This window comes from Lepisma saccharinum, chromosome 8, assembly GCF_977018435.1.
Source record: "Lepisma saccharinum chromosome 8, izLepSacc3.1, whole genome shotgun sequence".
Taxonomy (NCBI): domain Eukaryota; kingdom Metazoa; phylum Arthropoda; class Insecta; order Zygentoma; family Lepismatidae; genus Lepisma; species Lepisma saccharinum.
The window spans coordinates 86810713-86826346 of record NC_139236.1 but is presented as its reverse complement, the minus strand read 5'-3'; the positions used below and the strand labels follow the sequence as shown (position 1 = coordinate 86826346).

The window sequence follows — 15634 nt, the reverse complement described above, 5'->3', positions numbered from 1 at the left end:
TAAACCTAATTCACATTTATTGTGGTTAGAATGTATGGCTGCACATGCTAAACACTTCCTTGAAATAATTGTGTCCATCAGAGACAAAGCGAAAGGAAATGGAACAAGATGGGAGGATAGATTAGAAAAGAATAAAGAAGAAAACAGGATAAGGAAAAGGAAAAGATGTAAGAGGAGAATCGGGAGTGTAAGAGAGAAGGTCATACATACGACGTACATACACACATATACTATATATGGTCTTACATTTATACTGCCCACCCTAATCTATCAATATGGCGCTTCTGCCCACCCAGTCGAAAATTTCTGGCGCCGTCCCTGCTTGGGAGTTAACTTTGATGGGATACAATCAAACTTGAGTCTTAACTTTGGGGGCGGGAGCAGAATCAAAGTTGGAACTTTGGGGGGACGGCAGAATCAAAATTGGGACCTAACTTCGGGGGGCAGAATCGACAAGTTTTCTGCCCCATAAAAATAGCACCCAGCACTATAAGTTGCATTTGTTCAATCACAAAAACACTCTTCAATACTTTAATCCTCAGGTCAAAGGAGCTTAACAAAATTATCCTTGATTTCAAAATTTTGTAAACTGAAAATGGGGGGGCAAGTGTCTCTCCCCCCCCCCCCCCAGTTACGGTATGACTGCTTAAAATGAGAGAAAGAAACCAGAGCTTTTGGTGAACACAGTTTGGCAACACTCTGAGAACAAGAATTTACAAGAAAAGTTGAAACGATGCCAATACGGCGGTAACAAAAGGGGGGAGATCTTGGTGGGGAGCAAGGCTGCGATTGCAATCTGCATTTTCTGCAGGTGGGCCGAAGCATTGCAATTCAAAATACCTGGATCCGTACGCAGCTGCCAAGGTGCTTCTAGGAACCTATCATTTCGATCCACTCTCGGTGATTTCTTCCATGACACACGAACGATACCTTTTCCTCTCTTTCTTCGCAGCAAAATTTTTTCTATCTGCAGTCGCGATCTCTGCACATTTCGCAACGTGATCGTCACAACAAGTTTCCTCCCCTTTTTTTCCTTGTTTTTTTTTAAGCATCGCAAGGTGTCCGAAGAACACAAGAGTGATTCTAGTGACGCAAATATGACGTAAAAAGTAGAAATAGCGCCAAGCGGATTTGTCCCCTGGCACTCTCGTACCTCTCCCCTCAAATCTCCCCCACGTAATGTCCTGCAACCTCTCTCTCCTCCCCCAAAATCAACATTATGTAATTAGCACATTAACAAAACGTGGCAGTCTGCCTTTAATGTGTTCAGGTACATTGGATTGGTTTGGATTTTTGTTATTGAGCGTCGCTTTTCTTCCATCTTTTGGATAATCGCGACGATAAGGATGAGTGATATTACGATGGAATGAAGGGACACTCACAAAGAACACCTATTCCCAGGTCTGGATACGAACCCGGGAACTCTGTCGTCGTAGAGCGTTGTGCTAACCACTGCGCTACAAAGCTCGGCTAGGTAGATTGGAATAAGTAGCTGGGTAAAATTAAAGTGTACAAATTCACTAGGAAAACTTTCAGACTGAAGCTACAAGCTTCGCTTGAAAACGAACCCTCAGTAATCAATGCAACCTTTCGAACTGAAGCGACAAGCAAGCTGCACGTATCGCTTGTCGCTCGGGGTGGGTCGTTATCTCAATGGTGTGCACCATGTCGCTTCGGTTTGCACATGCGCGGTGAATGCTATCTTATAGACTTGAAGGGCCGCGTGACGCTTCGGTCTGAGAGTTCGCTCAGCATTGTCTCCATTGCAAAAATGTGTCTCGTCTAAGTCTCTGTGCGATACATGTTCATCTTCACATTAAGCTACTTTGTCCTAAAGCAGATACACACGTTCAAATATTCGAGTTTGACTGTTGACCCATCCGTTTGCCTGTATGAATAGTCTCTGAGGTGCAATCCGCTATGTGAACACCGGTAACACATTCTTTATGTGCAAGATTACTTCCGATCGAAACCTGATACTATTTGGTTATGTGAGTTGGCCACGTTTTGTGGTCTTAGCATATATGTGACGTCACAGTCTAAGGCAAGGCCTTAGTTGGGCGGTTAAAGATCAGTGAATCCCGAGACATGTCTTGTTAGCCAATCAGAGCATCGACCTAGATATAATATAAGACTCATGATACAAATAGCCAGCGAATTTTTTCCCGAAACCTGAGTACTTATGTACATGTGTATGTAGTAGTACACATCTATCACACAGATCTGGTCTCACAAGTTTATGTAATTTTTTCCAGAGACTTTTGACAATGATTACGATGTTTATAAAGGCACAACGAAGGTTTTAGACAGGTTTTGTTGGGATTTTTCTGGACCTTGCTGCGTTTAATACCCACGATTGCCACCTGTCGACAACAAACGAAAGTCAAGAAGCATCTGCGTTGTTGTTCCCGTAGGTCGGCAAATACATCCACCTGCTTCGGATGCGAAGGGAAGACACAGGAAAAGAAACGTCCGCGCATGCCTCCACGTTCCGAAAATTACGCCCCACCCGTTGGTCACGTGCCCAGGGGCAAGTTAATGTTTCTTCAAGGCTGTCAAGGACCCGAAAAAGCGCACACGACATACCCACAAAAGCCCCAACAAAAAAACCCATTAGTTTTGCCAGTCTTCTCACAGGTGGAGTTGGTTTAGAAAGGGTTAGCTATTTACGCTTTCGTTGGCTCTGATCTTCAATACTCCGCCAGCAGCAAATGTAAGATTTTGCACTAGAGTTGTTTGTGTAAATTTGCAGAGCTAAATAGGAGTTAATGTTCGTATGAGGTATTTTTCTTAGATGTATGATTGGCAATTGCTAGATTCGGGACAGGTTGCTGTTAAGACATGCAGAAAAAATTGTGTCCGCCTAGTTATCGACGACAAAGAGAATGTGAAAAGTAAGACTATCAATTGGCCTCGGTGAGCATCGTACGAAAGTTCCTAGTGGTGTAGCAACGCTCCGACAGATGTCTCTGCCTTGGAATCTTCCCTCAACGGTCAAATATTTACCAAATACACATACCTTTATCTTGTTTATATGTTAAAAAAGTACATTTAGGGATACTAAAAAATAAAACGTAGAAACGTTAACCACTCCCGCTTTGTAGTTGTTCACGAGAAGCCAATCAGAAAATGAGATGTGCAATAACTGGAAATAGTTTCGCGCATGGACAGAGATGGCACTAGTGATACGCTTGGATATGTTGGGTACACGGGAATAGAATACTCTTATTCCTTCTACTCTGATCCAGAACATCAGACAGGAAAAGCCTGCCCTCGTGGCGGAGTGGTTAGCACATCGCGCTATGACGCCAAGGGTCCAGGGTTCGAATCCCAGCCTGGGTATGGATGTTTGCAAGTATCCAATTATCAATTTCATCATATCATCACTCATCCCCATCTTCGCAAAAGTAGCACAAAAGCGAAGTAAAATAAAGCAAATCAATCAGACAGGAAGACCTACGTCGCAAGGTTTAACACCCACCTCGAACTACAAAAAAGAAATTCCCAGTATTGCCATTATTTGCATTACTATTGTCTAAAGAAAATACTGCAGGGTTGAATTCTAACCGAGACAATAATAATAACTTGCTCCTTCCATCACACTGAGATATATCTATCCTCCACAACAGTTACCACTTTTAAAGGGTGTTTCATAAAGTGCGCAGTTTTTGAACATGCAATAACTCAGCCAAAATTGCATGAAAGTTGACATTTTGTTTTATATTATTTTACACATTCACTACGATTTAATAATTTTAAAGTGAAAAGTGTCCGGCATATGCCCGTATGTGAAAAATTATGTCTGGCATATGTCCACCTCCGTTTCGTAAGCAAGCACTAACTCGATCTGTGAAGTTCACCATGACTCTTGTGCATGCGTCTCTGTCGATTGAACCAATTACCCGTTGGATTTCCCTCTTCAATTCGGGGATTCTTTGAGATTTTGGTCAGGAGGTGTGATTGGCCCCTTTTTTTTTAAGATGGGAACGAAAATGCAGGTACGGTAAACGGTCTTCGATATCGGAACATGATCAGAAATTTTGTGTGGCCTGCTCTGGATGAACTGGATACCGTGAGTATGTGGTTTCAGCAGGACGGGGCTACCTGTCACACATCCAACGAGACAATAACCTTACTGCAAGAAAAGTTTCATGGCCGCGTGGTCTCACTTCGTGGTGACCAGGAGTGACCTTCGAGGTCTTGTGACCTCACCCCATGTGATTTCCTTTCATGGGGTTATGTGAAGTCACAAGTGTACATGAACAAACCTCAAACAATCACCGAATTGAAGAGGGAAATCCAACGGGTAATTGGTTCAATCGACAGAGATGTCTGCACAAGAGTCATGGTGAACTTCACAGATCGAGTTACTGCCTGCTTACGAAACGGAGGTGGACATATGCCAGACATCATTTTTCACTCTTAAATCGCATACGGGCACTTTTCACTTTTAAATTATTGAATCGTAGTGAATGTGTAAAATAATATAAAACAAAATGTCAACTTTCATGCAATTTTGACTGAGTTATTGCATTTTCAAAAATTGCGCACTTTATGAAACACCCTTTATAATCTACCTTAAACTTTTTTTCTTTTTTACCCGGCACCAGAAAGAAGTAACCACTAGCTACTTATCCAAGCAACAGGTTCTGCCAATTTCTTAAATTTAGAACTTTATACTCTCAAAATAATCATCATCAAGCGTCATTTTAAGGCGGAGGGGGGAGGGGTGCATTTACTACTGCGTATTTACCTAGTTATTTACTGCTTTCATTGGAAAATGTTGATTATTTAGCGCCATCAGCTCCTCTGTGTACGCCAGTCCCAGCGGGCTCACCACATCAGGAAACTAAACAGATCCCAGATATAGTCATCAATATGAATTAACCCAACTTGATCTTCAAGCAGAGATTTTTCACAGAGAATAATTGGCAAAACTAGAATCTACTTTTAAGGTAACACCTCTGCTAACCAATTGCTACTTTCAACATTTTTTTTTTCAAACTGTCTTGTCCCTCGAACGTCACATGCTGTTTACGTATCACGAAAAAACAACGCTACATCCTCCTATCTACAGCATATCCTGTAAATAAATCACGCGACGAATTTAGGTAAACGTCAATAATCTTTTTTTAAAAATATACGTTACCATAGATTAGTCATTGTTTACTGTGACGCACAAAGAAAGTACCTGTGACCTTCAAGTCTGCTGTTTACACTCTGTTGTCTCGGCTTGTAAGATTTCTGACTCGTGATTTATGTGACGCTTTCTCATCGAAGCTTCCAATAAGCTAATCAGGTTATTTACAAGGTAGCAAGAACGAACTGATAGCAATAGAACGAATTGTAACAATGGCAAGGCGAGGATAAAAGAAGTAGAAGCAGTGTTGCGTTTAAAAAATGAGAATTGTTCATACAAAAACACACCTCCAGTGTTGCCGAACCGGATCCGCATAAAATACCGAAGTTGCACCTTAAATGAAGCTTAAAATGACTATCAAGGAGTTAGATTTTCTAAGACGCGATAAACTGTCTCTTAGGGTAATTTAAGGCATCAGGGAGAAGGGGGCTGCTATTATTATTAAATTTAAAATGGCGACTAGGTAAGGGAAGTTGATGAAAATCAGATTTATTTTCTGGGTCTTAAGGACAATACTAAACCTGATATCAGACCGTTTCCCTTCAGTTAGAACCAGAAAACATAGCTTTTTTTTTCAATTTTCCGACCATTTTTAGCTTTTAGATCATTTTTCAGTATTTTTGCCGGTTTTCTTGCAAATTTTTATCGTTTATGAGGTTTCGTTCTGTTCCTTCCCTGTTGTTTCGTGAATGTTATATACATTTGCTAGCAAAACTTACATATTTAAATTTCCTACGTAGAAATTTTCAGCGAAAAATGCAGGCTCGACCAGGACTCGAACCCGGGTCTCTGGCATACCGTGTCATTTCTCTAACCACTGAGCTGCCGAGCCGGCCTGGCCTCGCGTGCTATCGCTGTTTTACCTGCGTGGAATCGTCTCTGCCTGTGCTACCGCACTTTTCGCTGGAAATTTCTACGTAGTACAACTCCTGTGTGTGCCTAATCTTCAATTAAATTTCCTAATATGGTATATTAACCGAACGTGACCGACGAATCCTTCCGCTTGCGGCCTGGCTCTTTGTCTCTTCCATCCCCGGGCGCCCGCATGTATGACTGTACAAATCATAAAATTCAAAGAGCCTCCCCGATGGTGCAGTGGTCGCCTTCTAATCAAGGTGTCCCGGGTTCGATACCCGGTGGAGGCACATGGCGGTTCGGATTCCACTTTAAACTGTAGGTCCAGTCCCGATTAGCCTTACTGTGCATAGAGTGTCCTTAAAACACTAAATCAACCAACAAACCAATCAAGTCTACTATTTAGTTAGAAACTAGATTCGCCTTTCTTCCTTTCAATCACTTGTTGATGAACAGTTCATTTTCTTTTGTACTTTTCCACAATGCACAGATATCAATCACAGTGAGAGACCACTTAATCTACTGTCCTTCATGGTACCTCTGATCCATGTTTTTACATGCCGAGGGGTACTGCAAAATAATAATAGTTGCTGTAACTTGCAGCCACCATAGTTTTTGTCATCAAATATCGCTACAATTTCATCATTCCAGAAATCTCAGGGGGTCACCCTTGATTCCATCGCTATTATAACTAAGGCCCGGGACTTTGTTATAACATATTTTTAATTTGGCTTCTGATCTATTATAGGGGTGAGATCTTTACATATCTGATGAAAATCAGCCGAAATAAACAAACTTGACAAAGCATATTTTGACATATTTCACCAATTTCGCGTTTTTACAACATATTTCTTCAATTTTATTGTAATAAGACATATTTCTGTATAATTTCGCAATTATCTCGCACATAATCGGTTATTTCATTTTTTTTTCTTCGTAGCTTTAGCACAACGGATAGTTCATATTGTCGATGACAGGATGTGGAAATTACGGAGGAAGAAAGGTGCCGTCTTTTCTTAGTACAGAACAATAATACCCCACTTTTTTTTTTATCCCAGCGACAATTGATAGCCATGCAAACATTATTGAGGAAAAATGTTCTCTCTCATTGTTGCACGGGAAGTAAAGAAGTTTCGTTCTCATTTCTTTGCCTTTTTCGCTTTTCACAAAAATCAGTCAAAAGTAAAAATAACATTCGGTACATTACAGCCCCTATTCTACTCTATCGGGTATGGGAGAAATTCGAGAGTATTGTTGTGCATATTTTTGGCTTTACTGGGAATATTTCTGCATTTTTCTGACATATTTGTAATTTTTCATGACATATTTTCCAATTTATATGACATAATTACATACATATTTTACAGTTTTATAGGACATAAAGTCCCGGGCCCTAATTATAACAGCTTGTTCTGCACTCCACACGTGCATACGAGAGCGCTGTCACACACTTACAGCGGGTTGTTCTGCTCTAAAATCTTACTAAGTTCCTTGTCTGCATTTTGACGCTCAGATATTCAACTGTTGGATCACCCAGCATGCAACAGATTAAGGCCTCCTCGCTGGCGTGGTGGTAACGTCATCGCATTTTAATCAAGGGGTCCCTGGTATGATACACGGTGGTGGCACACTGCGGTTCGGATCGCACTTTAAACTGTAAGTCAAGTTCCGATTAACCTATTGTGCGTAAAGTGGACTTAATGGATGAAAGACTATCAGTGCCATTTGTGAATCGAGTTCTGTTACAATATATTTGACTAAATGTGCCTGACACTATGGAGCAGATCGGCTCAAATGTTCACGACTAAAAAAGAATTGGACAAAACACAGTTGGCATCGTAAAAATAATAAAAACTGAACGGAAGCTTCGAAAAGAAACGGAGAAACCCGCTCTTTTAACTCACTGCAAGCTGCAAAGGTGCTCCCAATGCTTATCATGTGGGCAAAGTGCTGCAGAAGTCATTTCCGGCCTAGAACAATCGAAACTCGCTGTGAAGGTGAAAGCAAGTCGCTCAGCACCTGCCAAAATAATTTCGGTTGCGAAATCCAGGTGTCGCAGATGTTCCTATTACAGCGTCGACAGCCACCATGGAATTATTCACATGTCCTTGGCCGAACTGCTGCTGAAAAATCGACTAAAAAGAAGAAGAAAAGCTTTGGATCCTCCACTCGTAACCCAGAAAACATATGCTTCCACCTTTCAGGCACTCAAGGTCACTACTTGAAACGAATGTCGCCTGTGCTTCTCATGTTTTTACCGTGTATATTCGTATGAGTTTGTAAGTTCAATTTATGATCTACAGTTCAAAGTGGGATCAGAATCACTATGACGTTCGACCAAGCAGACGAATAGCGGTGTTCAAGTTCAAAAGATTCAACAAATTCCCGTCTGCTGCTTTAAACGTTCATTTGATTAGTTAGCACGCACCACGTGATCATACACCACACACTTCACCGCTTCAGAAAGTAGTGCAAACACCAAATACACTACTTGACAGCAAATCAACGATGTAGACGAATCAGCGTTGTACCGTGTAACAAAATACTGCAGACGCGCGAGTGCAGAGAAAGTCAAAAAGCGTAGACGGGAACTGTAGACTGAGCTAACATGGGCCTCCACGTGAGCGTTCAATACGAGTTTGTTGTCCGGCAGGTTCTGGTGCAAGGGCATTTTCCAGCACCTTCAAAATTTCATATCCTATAACTGAAATAAGTACGAGCACATATTCTGGCTTCTTTAACAGCATAAGCTAAACACGACTGTTATGCTAGAATACCATTAGACAGTCTTAAATTTATTCAGAGTTTGGCTGGAACTCGGGAGAATAATTTTCACACCGAACATCAGAGGCGTATATTCGGGGCTATCTGCAAACCCCAGACTCGGTGAATAAAATACACAAAAAAATATATATCAGAAAATGTGCATAAAATTGTTCATTTCAATAAGAAGATTAACCTGATTTCTTAAACATTGTCCGCTTTCTTTGAATTCGCGAGACGTCTGGCCCAGCGCCGGCGGGCAACTCCACGGGGGTCACCGTGGTCAAGCTTGACAGGACCCCGATCAATGTTCCAAACCATTTTTTCCCAGCATGCAATTTCCCCAGGATCGGGGAGTTGTGGCGCCAAACTGTTACAGGAGAGAGAACAGGGTTGCATATGGCGGGGGAAAAACCCCTCTGAACTTCCTCAACAGTCTGGGTCAATGTTGCAAACCAATTTTTCCCAGCATGTAATTTTCCCAGGAATGGGGAATCTTGAAGCCAAATTATCGCAGGCAAGGGGAAAGTTTGTCATGTGGCAGAGACAACAACATCATTGAACGCTTGCAGAGGAGTTGAAAAAGAGGTCGTTGACCTTCAAACAACTAGAGATACAGTGGGGAGTAGAAAATTGTTGGCTGAGCGGGAATGGTTTATGAGTGCATCTAAAAATTACCGAAATGACAAGGACCAGTTCTAGTCTAGATCGCGTTGAGTGGTCTTGGTGCGTGCAATTTATTTAGAGGCAGCGTGTGAATAGTGAGTGGATTGTATTTTTATGAATGATATGTGCTGTGTTGTGTAGTGAACTGAAATGAGGTACATAATTAACAAGCTGTCTATTCGGGTTACGAATAACGATAAGCTCCAAATCGTTGTGGATTTCTCTTGTGTGTCCACTTTATGAACAGATAAGCTAATGGGGATCGGACCTACAGTTAAAGTGGTATCTAAACCACCATGTATTGAACCCCGGACCCCTTAGTTTCAAGGCAACGACGTTACCACTGCGCCAACAAGGAGCATAAAATATAAAACATAAAATCGTGAAAATAGGTAGGTTGAAATTTTATTTTTATTCTCGTATATAGGCCTACATGATATTTAACAATATGGGCCTCTTATTTATGCAAATAAGAATGAAATTCTTTAAATCCTTGCCTTGTAATCAAGGGGTCCCGGGTTCGATACCCGGTGTTAAAACACCAACTCTTGAAATCCTTTCCTTACTGACAGTGTACATTTCCATGTTTTATTTATGACGTATATATTTTTAATCACGGAGTCACATCACTTCAACCTGCCACCTCAAATGATTTAAGTAAATTTTTGTCCATTCGAACACTATGATATGGTGCGATAGCCCAGGTTCTTAACCCAGTATACGCCACTGCCGAACATTCTACATTATTGTGGACAACTTAATCGTAGACAAAATCTGCATCGCATCCTTGTAGAGGGATTGTAATTTATACACAAACCGTGTAATCTTGGTTTCTTAGCACTGAAATTGATCACGTCGACACAATTTATGCTTGCAAAAAGCTATGCTAAAGTGATGATAGTCGGGCACTCTTCGTGACGTCTTCATCCACACTTTTCGCCGAGAACCACCAACCAACTGCGCCATAGATGTTGCCTTCCACAATGTCTATCAGAATACAGTACCACCACTATATTAAATTACGCAAGACACAGAAATTATGGAGGTTCGAAAATACGAGGGTTGTGGCATAAGTCATGGCAACTATTTTATTTCGCGAGAATGCGGGACAAGCACGAAATTCCGAAATATACAAATGGAAGGGGGGCAGTGTATGGTATTGTGGAATGTATGAACAAATTGTTCATCATATGTAACAGGGAAGCGAGCAAGTCTGAAAGTAGGTATACATTAACATTACAGGAACAAAAGAAGCGCATACTACGGTACAACACTATACTCCACAGTTTCCACCATCTCCTGTTGCATCCTCTGGCATTTCTTTCCCGCGAATGCTGTTCACGCTCTGGACCGGCGATTGGAAATAAATTACCACTGCCCTTTGTACAATAACCGTTCATCACACTGCCATCTCGTGACATGTCTACGTACATGTTTGCCGTGACTTATGCCCCAACCCTCGCATAACAGAACTTTAATGCCCGGAAGCAATTCATCTACATTTTAGACAATGTTGTTATGCAAACGTATAAATAACACAGTACAAATAGAATTTCCTTCGCATCTTCGTGTCGTGCAGACACAAGTACTTACCCCCTTCATGTAAATTTCTGTGTACTCGTTGTCAGTCTTTCAAGGAGCGGTGACATCAGTCGAATTGATGGTGTGACGTACCAGCGCACTGTGAAAGGGAAAGGCGGTTACACAAAGATGTAACAAACATTATAAAACTATTTCGTTATCTCTAAATACTCTTTACTGAGAAGCAAAGATATGGTTTAAGAGAGAGGACAGATAAGCTGATGAGTTTGTGCAATGGAAAGGAATAATCTAAACCTGGCAGACATTGAAAATGCTTGTGTATTATCTATTTTAAAAAAAAAATGTCTACACAATAAATTCAATTTGAAATGAAATCTTACATCTATCCTCCCAAAATAAATAGCCCATTGATTGATTGATTGATTTGGTGTTTTAAGTTCACTTTATGTACAGAAAGGCTAATCGGGACTGGACCTACAGTTTAAAGTGGAATCCGAACCACTATGTGCCTTCACCGGGAATTGAACACGGGACCCCTTGATTACAAGGTGACGAAGCTACCACTGCGCCATCTGGGAGGCCTAATAATTAGCCCAAAAATCGCGATATCACACGATCAGGAAACAGATATCATCATGGGTGCTGGGATGAGAGAAGATTTCGCTCGAGCGCCATATAGTTGGCACGGACGACGCTAGATGGCGCAGGGACTTCAGAGCTTCTTCGCTCGAGCGAATTACGCTCGAACAGGCAAAACGAGAGGTATACGCTCGAAGTCCAGTAGTACACGTATAACCTTAGTTTGTCTGAGGTAGTGGGCCCTCACATATGGATCGTGTGGTGAAAGACGTAGGAAACTTAAAACTTAAGTGAACAATGAAGTAGATGATTGTGGGCTGAAACGACCAAGACAGATATTTTATATCACTTTAAAATGATGTTTCCTTGTAGACGCTTGAAGGTGGGAAACTCGGAGGAGTACGAACGAGTGGAAGTGGTCCCATTCAGTACTTTGGTTGACATGGTAGGCTACTTTTTCCTTCTACTTTTTATGGATACATGTTTTCTTGGGTTGTCATGATAAACAGATGTCTAATATTTCCGAGAGAAATACATCTCCTATGCTAGTGGTATTTCCTAGGTAAATATATCTTCTTGGGTTTTCATGGTATAATGCCGTCTGCTATTTCTGGGAGAAATACAGGGTGTCCACAAAGTCCTGCTACCATTACAATGAAACATACTGTAGCTCCTAAACTATATGATATAAAGACGTGCGGTTTTTACAACGTGTTCTACAGCTCTCAAAGTTTTAATAAGTAGTGATATTTTTTGTTATTACTTTATTTTTTTTGATTTTGCAGATTATGTTGTGAGGGACCTTTCGGATAGACATTTCCTGGCAACCGCGCTCCCCTGATATCACCCCCTTGGATTTTTTTCCTTTAGGGGTATGTCAAGGATTGTGTCTACGAAACACCTGTTCCAGTTATTGTCACACTTCGTACACGGATTGCAGAAGTTGAACAGGTTGATTCTGCTATGCTGTAGCATGTATGGATGGAGATCGAATACCGTCTCGACGTCCTGAGGGCAACTAACGGGGCGCATGTGGAAATGTTGTAATTGTAAATAAAACTTTGAGAGCTGTAGAACACGTTACAAAAAACTGCATGTATAAATCTCAAATAGTTTAGGAGTTAAGTTTCATCGTAACGGTAGCAGGACTTTGTGGACACCCTGTATGTCTAGTTAGGTTGTTGTAGTAAATTGTATTCCGCTATATCCAAGCGGAGATTAATGTAGAGATCGTTTCAAAAAATATCAAAATAAACTTCATCCTATTTTAATTTTTGTTGAATCATCGGATATTTTCATGGATATCCATTATGATTATTCTTATTTTTATTTAGATCTGATTTAATGGTCACATTAGCCACACTTGATAAAAAAATCTACCTTAAGTTCTCACGTAATCATTATTGTAGCCATCAAAGTTAGGTCTATCGCACTGAAAACAAAGCTACGTAGTGGGAGGAAAATCAATGAGAATAAAACTTTATCGATAGGTAACAGAGAGCACTCTTTCCGCAATTGATCAACAATCAAAACATAAAGCACTCTTCCCGTAATTGAACATTAATCAACACAGAGAACACTCTTTCCGCAATTGATCAACAATCAAAACAGAGAACACTCTTTCCGCAATTGATCAACAATGAAAACATAAAGCACTCTTTCCGCAATTCATCAACAATCAAAACAGAAAGCGCTCTTTCTGCAATTGATCAACAATCAACACAGAAAGCACTTTTCCCGCAATTGATCAACAATCAAAACCGAAAGCACTCTTCCCGTAATTGATCAACAATCAACACAGAGATCACTCTTCCCGCAATTGATCAACAATCAAAACAGAGAGCACTCTTTCCGCAATTGATCAACAATCAAAACAGAAAGCACTCTTCCCGCAATTGATCAGCAATCAGAAACTTACCTGCTAAACAAAGGGGGAGCACTCTTTCCACAATTGATCAGCAAATCTCCGAAGAATGCATTTGCACCCCACTTCGGCCATCCAAGGCAATGGGCAATGCATATGTCACCTTCGCATACGGAATCACAAACGTGGCACTCGGTTAAATCGACGTAATGTGTTTACATCATAATTTCCCTGCATGAACAGGCACATTGATAAGCTGGACGTATCTGCCATTGACCCTCCGGGAACACAGGCTTATCTCGCGCACTCCAAAAACCCACTGCCCTGGTTTTGCACCATAACACGAAAACACTAAACGCTCCTCAGATGCACAGTGCTGCCCAACCGATGCTCTTCACCAAAGATGTGAAGAAATTAGAGCGATACGTGATGGAAAGCGAGAAGATATTGCGCACTGGATTATTAGGTTTTCCCTTTTTTATTTGATGATAGCATCCGTTGCTTTTTGTTCTCTAGATAACCTTAGAAGATTAAAAAGTCTGAAGGTCACGCTTCAGATCGTGTCTATGGTGACTCTGCTAAAGCTCCCTAGGGCAAAATTCAGACGAGATTTAATGTTAACTTGCTCTTACGTTTTACTAAATATGCATGTAGTGGTGAATTCAAGGGATGGCCCGGGGGGAGGAATTCCCTCCGGAAATTAAAAAGTCCACCCCTCCCGAAAATTTGAATCTGGCAGAACATTCGGACAATAGGTAAGAAACCTCGTTTACTTTGACTTTCTTTCATTCACTTTAACGTAGCTCTTTCGTAATAATAATTCATTGAATCGGTCCCATTTATAATGAAAAATTAAAATAATGAACTCATTTACACTATCGTCCGTTTTGATAACTGACTGCCGGCCTAGAAGGGTCACTAAGTGCCATGAATATGGTGACGACAAAATTAAGAAATAGTAAGGTCAGGATACGCTTCAATGAATGTGTCAACTGAGGAGAAGCAGGAACCCACAGATACACAGATAGTTTCATTGATGATGTTATCCACAGATAAACGAATGTTGCAAAAAAAAAAGCTCCTATGCATTAGTTTGCTTTATAAAGTATATTATTGCATGCTATAATATTATGTTCTTGATTCTCATAAGTTATGATCGATTTGGTTTGATTTGGTGTTTTAAGTCCACTTTGTGCACAGTAAGGCTAATCGGGACTGGATTTACAGTTTAAAGTGGGATCCAAACCACTATGTGCCTCCACCAGGTATCGAACCCGGGACCCCTTTATTACCCATCGGGGAGGCCCCTCATAAGTTATGAGAATCAATAACATAATATTATAGCATATGAGAATCAATAACATAATATTATAGCATCATAACATCATTCTTAAAATGATAGTTAATTACACTTAATTTAATTTAATTACTTATCAGAGGTAACGGGAAATATAAAAAATGTTAGTAATATCATTTGATGCCTATGACATTCCCCCCGTGAAGTTTGATCCTACCCCCGATGGAAACTGGCTGTATTCAACACTGTGTGAATTCAAATGTGAACTGATGCATCTTTTCTCCGCAAATGTGGGAAAACCGTTTACCAGAACAATCCCAGAACACATATCACTGTCGGTAAATGAAAGAAAACATTTTGTCGTGGCAACTGAGGGTGTTGTCCTCCCATCCTGAGGTCCCCCTATACCAGGTGGCCACAGTTAAAGTTCCCATACTCAGAACCCTCTGGAGCCCGTTCGAAGCAACGGATTGCGCTGAAACTTAGTATAGAGGCTATGGAGAGGAAGGGGAAGCGATTCTGACGAAATGAAGTAGTTCCATTCTTCATGCCTCATGAAGTTCTGCCTCATGCGGCTTATTACCCTGACCTGTCCCCTTCAGACTACAACCTGTTCCGGTCCCTCCAGCACCACCACCTTCAAGACGTGCAAAATAGCATTGTTGAGTTTGAAGACACTAAACCGCCGTCGTTCTATTGCCAGTGAATTCGCCAGCTGCCCGAAAGATCGCAAAGTGTATACATTCCAATGAAGATTGCTACGCCGAACTTTATTGTAACACTATTTTCTATGGCCGAGAATTAATTTGTGCATCTAATACAACTTCAGTTTCTATCAAATGGTAATTTATACATTATTTTAATTTTTACCACATTTTAAATATATCTTTTTAATAATTTTGTTGGACCTCTTTGAAGTTGGAAGTTC

General features: G+C 40.9%; 1 protein-coding gene and 1 long non-coding RNA gene across 6 annotated transcripts in view; one reads left to right on the top strand and one right to left on the bottom strand.

The window, feature by feature from the left end:
• The window catches only part of LOC145991266 (solute carrier organic anion transporter family member 74D-like), a 315986-nt gene that overhangs the window by 134477 nt on the left and 165875 nt on the right, over nucleotides 1-15634 (bottom strand). For 4 of the 5 annotated variants that reach the window (XM_083127233.1, XM_083127232.1, XM_083127236.1 and 1 more), the window contains one exon: nucleotides 11018-11105. The gene's annotated coding sequence lies outside the window, so the exon portion shown is untranslated. Of the gene's footprint in view, nucleotides 1-11017; nucleotides 11106-13463; nucleotides 13771-15634 lie in introns of those variants that run through there. The other variant, XM_083127235.1, reaches the window with a different exon arrangement.
• Nucleotides 1-15634, top strand: part of LOC145991269 (uncharacterized) — a 184246-nt gene that overhangs the window by 163576 nt on the left and 5036 nt on the right. The window lies entirely within an intron of this gene.